This window comes from Pleurodeles waltl, chromosome 11, assembly GCF_031143425.1.
Source record: "Pleurodeles waltl isolate 20211129_DDA chromosome 11, aPleWal1.hap1.20221129, whole genome shotgun sequence".
NCBI classification, from domain to species: domain Eukaryota; kingdom Metazoa; phylum Chordata; class Amphibia; order Caudata; family Salamandridae; genus Pleurodeles; species Pleurodeles waltl.
In genome coordinates this window covers 657,839,075-657,848,589 of record NC_090450.1, presented here as the reverse complement: position 1 = coordinate 657,848,589, position 9,515 = coordinate 657,839,075, and positions in this window count along the sequence as shown.

Genomic DNA, 9,515 nt, shown 5'->3' with positions numbered 1-9,515 from the left:
ATCAGAAAGTCGAGATCTGGCGTGCCATCGCCAAGGAAGTCCGGGCCCTGGGGGTCCACGTCAGACGGGGCACCCACTGCCACAAGAGGTGGGAGGACATCCGCTGCGGAACCAGGAAGACCGCCGAGTCACTGCTGGGGATGGCCTCCCAACCTAGGAGGGGTGGCAGTCGTACCCTGACCCCCCTGATGTCCCGGATCCTGGCAGTGGCCTACCCTGATTTGGATGGGCGCTTGAGAGCATCACAGCAGACACAAGGGGGTGAGTATCAGCACATTCTGCTATCTTTCTGCGCAGTGGAGGCGTCTGGGTGGGGGAGGAGGGTTGTGGGTGACATTAGGCCAGGGCGCTTTCTGTAGTGTAGTCCTCTCCCTTAGGCATGGCCCTGTGCTCCCGGCCCCCACCTCTGTAGGGTGACAAGTACAGCTATTGATGGTCCAGCCTCACACATCTGCGCGTTTGTCCTCTCTTGACCTGTTGTCTTAGTCAGAAGTACTGAGTAGTGTACCCCGAATGCGCGGCTTAGTGCATGAGGCTCCTGTGTCTGTCCTCTCCGCCAACGGTGTTGACATTGCATGCACTCAACCTGGTCTTCTTTTTTCTCCCCCCACCCTTCTTCTTCATCTTCTTGTGCATGTGTGCATTAGCATCATCAGGCGGAGGAGATTTGGCATCGGAGCACGAGGGAGCTGCAAGTCACAAGGCCCCGGTGGGCCCAGGAACAGACACCGAGGGCACCAGTGATCCGGAGGGCGAGGGGAGCACCACAACGGGGACCGGTGGTGAGAGCAGCGACACAGACACGTCCTCGGATGGGTGCTCCCTAGCGGTGGCGGAAACATCCGGGACCCCCGCCTCTACAGGTACAGCCGCCACCCAGCGCACCAGCCCCGCCCTCCCTGCAGCCCCTCAGCCTACGCTCCGTGCCCGCTCGCCCAGGAAGGCGGGCGTCTCCTTCGCCCCAGGCACCTCAGCCCCTGCCCCTGTCACCCCTGCTGCCCTCAGTGCGGAGCTCATTGACCTTGTGAGGACGCTCATTGTTGGGCAGACTACCCTTTTGAATGCCATCCAGGGGGTAGAAAGGGAGGTGCATCGGAGCAATGCCTACCTGGTGGGCATTCATTCGGGTCAGGCTGCCCATCAACGATCGTTCACTGCTCTGGCCTCAGCACTGACGGCAGCCATTGTCCCTGTTTCCAGCCTCCCTCTTCTGACTGCCTCCAGCCTGTCTCTGTCTCCTGTTCCTCAGCCTATCCCATCCACACCATCTGACCAGCCTGCACACACCTCAACACCCAAGGGCAGCTCATCCAGACACAAGCACCACAGATCCCACAAACACTCACCCAAGCAACACCCAGATGCAGACATTCCAACAGTCACTGCCACCCCTGTGTGTCCCCTTCCTCCTCGTCTCCCTCCTCCCTCCCTGTGACGTCTACACTCACACCTGCATGCACACCAACATCAGCCAGTGCTTCCATCACCACCACACCCTCCTGTACAGTCCGCACGCGTGCAGTCACCACCCCCACTGCCATTTACACGTCCCCTGTGTCCTCTCCCACTGTTTCTGTCACCCCCTCTTCCAAGACACACAAACGCAGGCAGCCACCCACCCAACAGACATCCACCTCACGACAGCCTACAGCACCAGCACCTTCACCCAATGACAGCACACCTGACTCTCCTACAACCACATCCTCTTCCTCCACTCCCATCACCACTTCTCCTACCCTTTACCTTGGCCCTAAAAAACTTTTCCTGGCTAATCTTAACCTCTTTCCCTCCGATGACCTACCCCCTCCATCTGCAAAGAGTCCCAAGACCACCACAGCCACCACCAGCCCAGCTTCGGGTGTCACTGTTGTGCATGGGTTCTGGAGTCCACCCTTTGCCAGCAGTGACACCTCAATCAGCAGCAAGGACACATCCAGCCCCCCCCCCGGCAAGAGGACCAGGAAACACAAGGGCCGCCGTGCGAGGACTGACACGGCTGCCCCCAAGGAGCAAACTTCGCCCACTTCACCAGCCACATCATCTAGGGGAGGCAAGGGCCCGAGAGCCCCATCTAAGGAGCGTAAGGGCAGCAGGGCAGAGAAGTCAGGCAGCAGGAGCGCGGAGCAGGTGGGCCCCACATGCCACATCCTAGCTGGAAAGGAGGACACCAAAGGGCCCAGGACTCCGTCCCCGAAGGGTCCAGAAGCATCACGGTCGGAGGGCGACTGAGCAGGGAGTCCAGGCCAGGTCTGGCTCCCTTGACCTACTGGATGTGCACCGCTGAACAGGGCCCGCCGTGGAGAAGAGCACCGCTGAACAGGGCCCGCCGTGGAGAAGAGCACCGCTGAACAGGGCCCGCCATGGAGAAGAGCACCGCTGAACAGGGCCCACCGTGAAGATAGGCACCGCTGAACAGGGCCCGCCGTGAAGATAGGCACCGCTGAACAGGGCCCCGCCGTGCAGAAGAGCACCACTGAACAGGGCCCGCCGTGGAGAAGAGCACCGCTGAACAGGGCCCCGCCGTGCAAAAGAGCACCGCTGAACAGGGCCCGCCGTGGAGAAGAGCACCGCTGAACAGGGCCCGCCGTGAAGATAGGCACCGCTGAACAGGGCCCGCCGCGAAGATAGGCACCGCTGAACAGGGCCCCGCCGTGCAGAAGAGCACCGCTGAACAGGGCCCGCCGTGGAGAAGAGCACCGCTGAACAGGGCCCGCCGTGGAGAAGAGCACCGCTGAACAGGGCCCGCCGTGGAGAAGAACACCGCTGAACAGGGCCCCGCCGTGCAGAAGAGCACCGCTGAACAGGGCCCGCCGTGAAGATAGGCACCGCTGAACAGGGCCTGCCGTGAAGATAGGCACCGCTGAACAGGGCCCCGCCGTGCAGAAGAGCACCGCTGAACAGGGCCCGCCGTGGAGAAGAGCACCGCTGAACAGGGCCCGCCGTGCAGAAGAGCACCGCTGAACAGGGCCCGCCGTGGAGAAGAGCACCGCTCCGCTGGGCCCTTCCTCTCAAGCACCGCTCCGCTGGGCCCTTCCTCTCAAGCACCGCTCCGCTGGGCCCCGCCGTCTCAAGCACCGCTCCGCTGGGCCCTTCCTGTCAAGCACCACTCCGCTGGGCCCTTCCTCTCAAGCACCGCTCCGCTGGGCCCCGCCGTCTCAAGCACCGCTCCGCTGGGCCCTTCCTCTCAAGCACCGCTCCGCTGGGCCCCGCCGTCTCAAGCACCGCTCCGCTGGGCCCCGCCGTCTCAAGCACCGCTCCGCTGGGCCCTTCCTCTCAAGCACCGCTCCGCTGGGCCCCGCCGTCTAAAGCACCGCTCCGCTGGGCCCTTCCTCTCAAGCACCGCTCCGCTGGGCCCCGCCGTCTCAAGCACCGCTCCGCTGGGCCCTTCCTCTCAAGCACCGCTCCGCTGGGCCCCGCCGTCTCAAGCACCGCTCCGCTGGGCCCTTCCTGTCAAGCACCACTCCGCTGGGCCCTTCCTCTCAAGCACCGCTCCGCTGGGCCCCGCCGTTTCAAGCACCGCTCCGCTGGGCCCTTCCTCTCAAGCACCGCTCCGCTGGGCCCCGCCGTTTCAAGCACCGCTCCGCTGGGCCCCGCCGTCTCAAGCACCGCTCCGCTGGGCCCTTCCTCTCAAGCACCGCTCCGCTGGGCCCCGCCGTCTCAAGCACCGCTCCGCTGGGCCCTTCCTCTCAAGCACCGCTCCGCTGGGCCCCGCCGTCTCAAGCACCGCTCCGCTGGGCCCCGCCGTCTCAAGCACCGCTCCGCTGGGCCCTTCCTCTCAAGCACCGCTCCGCTGGGCCCCGCCGTCTTAAGCACCGCTCCGCTGGGCCCCGCCGTCTCAAGCACCGCTCCGCTGGGCCCGCCGTCTCAAGCACCGCTCCGCTGGGCCCTTCCTCTCAAGCACTGTTTATGGTTCACTGTGCCCATCATGCCTCCTCCTTGAGCAGTGAACACTGTCATCCACCAGATGGACTGTGGCTTTGCACTCCCCAGGATGGTGAAGTGGGCAACCCACCCACTGTAGAGACTTGAGAGACTGTGGCTTTGCACTCCCCAGGATGGTGAAGTGGGCAACCCACCCACTGTAGAGACTTGAGAGACTGTGGCTTTGCACTCCCCAGGATGGTGAAGTGGGCAAGCCACCCACTGTAGAGACTTGAGAGACTGTGGCTTTGCACTCCCCAGGATGGTGAAGTGGGCAAGCCACCCACTGTAGAGACTTGAGAGACTGTGGCTTTGCACTCCCCAGGATGGTGAAGTGGGCAACCCACCCACTGTAGAGACTTGAGAGACTGTGGCTTTGCACTCCCCAGGATACATCAATGGGCATGGTGGCCCCTTCGTGGATCTGGCGTCGTGGACTCATGTGGCTGTGGTGCCTCCCCCTTCCCTTCCCCCTGAGGTGCCTGTAATTTTTTCATCAGATGCCCCTGCAGTGTTCTCTCCAAAGGACTCAGGTCTCCTGTGTGGGCTTTGCCCTTGTGTCGCTACACTGTAGCCCACGGACTGTTCCATTTAACTTTCATGTACAGGACTAATTGCCTCGGTTCTCCATGGCAGTGTATATAGTATCATTTTGTTATGGATATTTTGCATAGTTGACCGCTCCATATCAGAGTCTATTTTTTATATAAATTTTTCGTCCCAATTTATTTCTGTCTTTGCATTCTTAAGGGGGGTTTGGGTGGTGTCACTGTGCATTGTTGCTCTGCATTAGTGTGTACATAGTTTGGGGGGGTGGGGGTCGCATATGTGTGTGCCATAAGCTTCCCTACTCCCCCCTCTCGTGTGTCGTAGGTGCAGTACTCACCGTTGTCGTCTGCGCCGGAGTTCGTACTCGTGGTAGATGAGAAGGTAGACGAGAGCAGGTAGGATGTTTAATTCGGGTTCCATGCTGTCCTCCATCCTCGTGGAGTGTGTTTTGGTGCGCGTTTTCCCGTTCGTAGTCTGTTTCCGCCGTGTTTTTATCGGCGGGGCTCCCGCCCCGGAAAAGGTGGCGGATTGGTGAGTTGTGATAGTGTGGGCGGTACATTGTCTGCCGCCAGCCTGTTGGCGGTGACCGCCACGCTGTTTGTCTACACCGCCGCGGCGGTCGGAGTGTTAATGTGGCGGGCTGTGTTGGCGGTTCCCGCCAGGGTCAGAATTCCATTTTTTCGACCGCCGGCCTGTTGGCGGGTGTGCCGCCGCTTTATCACCGACCGCCAGGGTTAGAATCACCCCCTATGGCTCCAAATATGTCACGAACGACAGCAGCCTCTGTCTCTCTCTTTTGTCTAGTACGTTGTAATTCAGATATTTTAGGAACTTGCTTTAAGTCATCAATACGGTAAATCTTTGGGAAAACTATTCCCAAATAACATGTCCCATACCATCCCTTTGGAAGACGGAAATAAGCATTAAGTCCACATATATAATAGATCCCATGGATCGCTGAATCCTGTCCATTTAACATGAATGTCCATTTACTCTGAAACAAAAACACATGCCTGCATTAACTTGTTCCCACAAATAAATTGATATGCTCAGATTTTGGCCTATATATACAAAGCCTACCTACATGTAATGCATCTATAGCTAATTTGCTCTGTGTTTTTATTGCGGTGTAAGCATAATCATTTGCATATGTGCGTTTTTCTAACCCCTTTTCTAGCCTTTCTTTTAATGCCTTTTGTCTATCATCAGTGTGATCTAAGAAGCTCTTCTCTACAGAAGTTAGTAAGCAGGTTAAATTATTGCGGTGGCATAAGCCGTTCCAAATGTCAGTGTCTGCTCAAAGAAACCCCTAACTAGTTTTATACTGTGTTCTTTAGCTAACTTGTTTAGAAACTCAATCACAGGCACAAAGGAAAACACTACATCTAAATTAGAGCAGAAGTATTGCACATGTTCTTGGTCATAGAATCTTGTTAATAGCAAACTACAGCTTATCCCATAAGTTAAAGGCAAACTATGATAAGTAACCACTTCTTGTACAGATGCAGGAATCTTTGTACACACATAACAATTCTTTGCATCCATTGTGTCAACATACTCATTCAACAAGCGATAGAAGACATTAGTAGAGAGTTCCGCTTTTGGATTAGTTCCCTCATGCAAGTATTTTGCATCCTGCTCAAACTTTTCCCACGGTTGTAGTGTAGCAGTCTCAGATTTTGAAGCATTGTTAGTCACTTTCTTATCTATCCATGGCATTCCCACAATCACACCTATAATTATTATTGCACACACAATACCTAGAATAACACTTAACCAACCACACACCCTACCCTTTTTGCTATTGCCTCTAGTGTAAGCCATGATCTGTAAAGAATCAGATAGCAGAATAATACCAAGCAAACATTCAACTTGAGAATGATATAAAAGCTCCTTTTTTTTTTTCTCTCCTCCAAAAGTCTCTTTCTCTCTGCAGGTATTTACAGCGTTTCACTCACTCCAGGACCACTTTGTCAAATCAGGTTTAGAAGCTTGTCATAATCAGTTTTCAGAGTCAATTCAGGTTATCAGTGTCACATCTGGTAATTTATCAGTCTATTTTCTCAGCTTCTCAGCTTTTAATTTTCAAATTCAATTTAACACAGTCTCTTTCTCAGGTTGAATTCAGGTGCCGTAGTATTGACCTGGTACCTCTCGATCAAAACAGAACGCCAAGAATTCTTGTTGCCATTCAGCTGTTGTTGCGTATGCCCATTTAGGACCTGCATACCTTCTATTTGCAACTCTTTTTCTTTTCAGTCTGCGTTCAATTTGTAACTCTCCCTCACTAAGATCCTCTTTTCTGGTTGTATCAACTTCTTCCTGTATTGTATCATAAGGGACCACTTTCTCTCTTGTAGCTTGTGACTTTGGCCAGTTGTCTCCTTTATGCGTTTACTTTTTGCTTGGACTTTCAGAACATTGAACAGCGCCCTCCTCTTGTGCTATGGTGTTTTCTCTTGATGGACCTGCAACTGGCTCAGGAGGAGTCAGTTCACTTTGATCTCTCTCTGCTTCTTCCCCCTCACCTTCAGGGTCTGTTACGGATTCAACTTCAAACCTGTATCCGTCTGCTTCTGAGAGAACCTCTCTTTGTGTCGGTTCCCCTGTTACCTCAGCTGAGATAGGCTCACTGTCACCCCTCTGGAACTCACTTTGAGTGACTAAGCCGTCTTCTGTGGGCTCTCCTTCAGTCTCAGTTTCCCTTTGAATACTCTCCGGCCCTGAGACTTCCTTTTCTGCAGCTGTTGTTTTGGACACTTCAAGTTCCTCATCAGTCAGACACGTCACCTTCTTTCTGTGAATGCATGTATCCAATTCAGAACGCCTGCACATTTCACAGCAGTAGTTGTTGTCCGTATTTTTTTATATGGCCCCTTCCAACGCAGCTCCAAGCACGACTTCCTCACATGTTTCTTGACAACAACCCAGTCACCAGGTTTCAGGGTGTGAGCTGGATCACTGATCGGTGGCAACGTGTTAGCCTCCACCTGGTGAGAAAAAGAGCGGACCACATCAGCCAGAACCTTGCAGTAGTCCAACACCATATCATCCGTGACATTCACAAGAGCATTTGCAGGTACTGCAGGCAATCTCATAGCTCGGCCCATCAGAATTTCATGGAGGGATAGTCCAGTTTTCCTGTGTTCCTCATTGACATCAGTACTAAGGGCAATGCATCTGGCCACTTCAAATTGGTAGCTGCACACATTTTTGCCATTCTCGACTTCAAGGTACCATTCATCTGTTCCACTAGTCCTGATGCTTCAGGGCAATAGCTACAATGCAGCTTCTGCTCACTGTTCAATGCGGCACACAAGAGCTTAATCACCTAATTTTTGAAGTGTATGCCCCTATCTGATTCTAAAGAGATCGGGAATCCAAAACTTGGTATTAATTCCCTAAGCAGCAGCTTTGCTACTGTGAGGCTGTCATTCCTACGTGTAGGGTAAGCTTCACTCCAGTGACTGAAAACACACACAATCACCAACACATACCTCAGTCCTCCACACACAGGCATTTCAATGAATTCCATCTGCATTCTGCTTAAAGGACCGCCAGCTCTCCCAACGTGGCTCATATTCACCATAGTCCCTTTTCCTGCATTCATCTGTTGACAGATGATGCACCTGTGACAGATTACCTCTGCAGCTCGTCTGAATTTTGGGTTGAACCAATCGATTTTGAACACTCGGATCATTGCGTCTCTCCCTATATGGGCTTGGCCATGATAGAACCTTGCAAACTGTCACAGAAGACTGTTTGGCAAACCATTTCCCCCTCCTCTGAGACCCATAAGTCATCAGCTCTTTGTATACAGTGCATTCTCTGCCAGGAGCGTTTTTCTTCTTTGCCAGCACATCCTTGCAGTAATTTTAGCTCATCTAATGTGTCAACAACACTCAATTGAAAATTCAAACATGTCTAATTTTCAGTTTCAGGTAATAATTCCCACTGATCTTGGAAAGATTTACAGTTCCGTGCGCAAAACCTTGCGACTTGATCTGCATAGTCGTTTCCCATTGACACAAAGGCCCTCATTACAACATTGGTGGTAAAAGCCGCTTACCGCCGTGCATAAGACCACCAACACACCGCCGCGGCCGCGTAATTCCGCCACAGCAATTATGACCCACAGTTCTGAATCCGCCAAAATCTAGACACCCACACAAGTCCGCCACACCAAAGATCAGTGATAAACTGGCGAAAACAAAACCTCCACCGTCACACCAACAGAAATACGCCCACACTATCACGACCCACGAATCCACACGGTGGTCTTTCAACCGTGGTATTTCATTGGCGGTACACACCGCCATGCTCAAAATACACACACATTTACAAAACACAGCCACATTGGACAAATCCAAATACACACACCTGATACACATACACACACCACTCCCACACACCCAATACAATATAAAACACAATACAATATAAAACACACACCCACATCACCCACAAACCCCCTACGACAACAAATAACAAATGAAAGCCAGAGAGAGACAGCACCCAGCAAGAACAACAGCATCCAGAGGCACACAACACCATCACCCACATAACTTCCACGCACCTCACACAACATCCCACTACAAATCAGCACACTGATCACCCCACACTCCACCCCACACATCACCTACACCACCCCATGGCACGGCAAAGACACCCCAGGTTTTCGGAGGAGGAGCTCAGGGTCATGGTGGAGGAAATCGTCCGGGTAGACCCACAGCTATTCGGAGCACAGGTGCAGCGCACCTCCATTGCAAGGAAGATGGGGTTTTGGCGAAGAATAGTGGACAGGGTAAACGCAGTGAGACAGCACCCAAGAAATCGGGAGGACATCAGGAAGAGGTGGAACGAACTACGGGGAAAGGTGCGTTCCGTGGTCTCCAGACACCACTTGTCAGTTCAGCGGACTGGCGGCAGACCCCCACCTCCTCCCCCACAACTAACAACATGGGAGGAGCAGGTCTTGGCAATTTTGCATCCTGAGGGCCTCGCTGGAGTAGGTGGAGGAATGGACTCTGGTAAGACAAATCTTA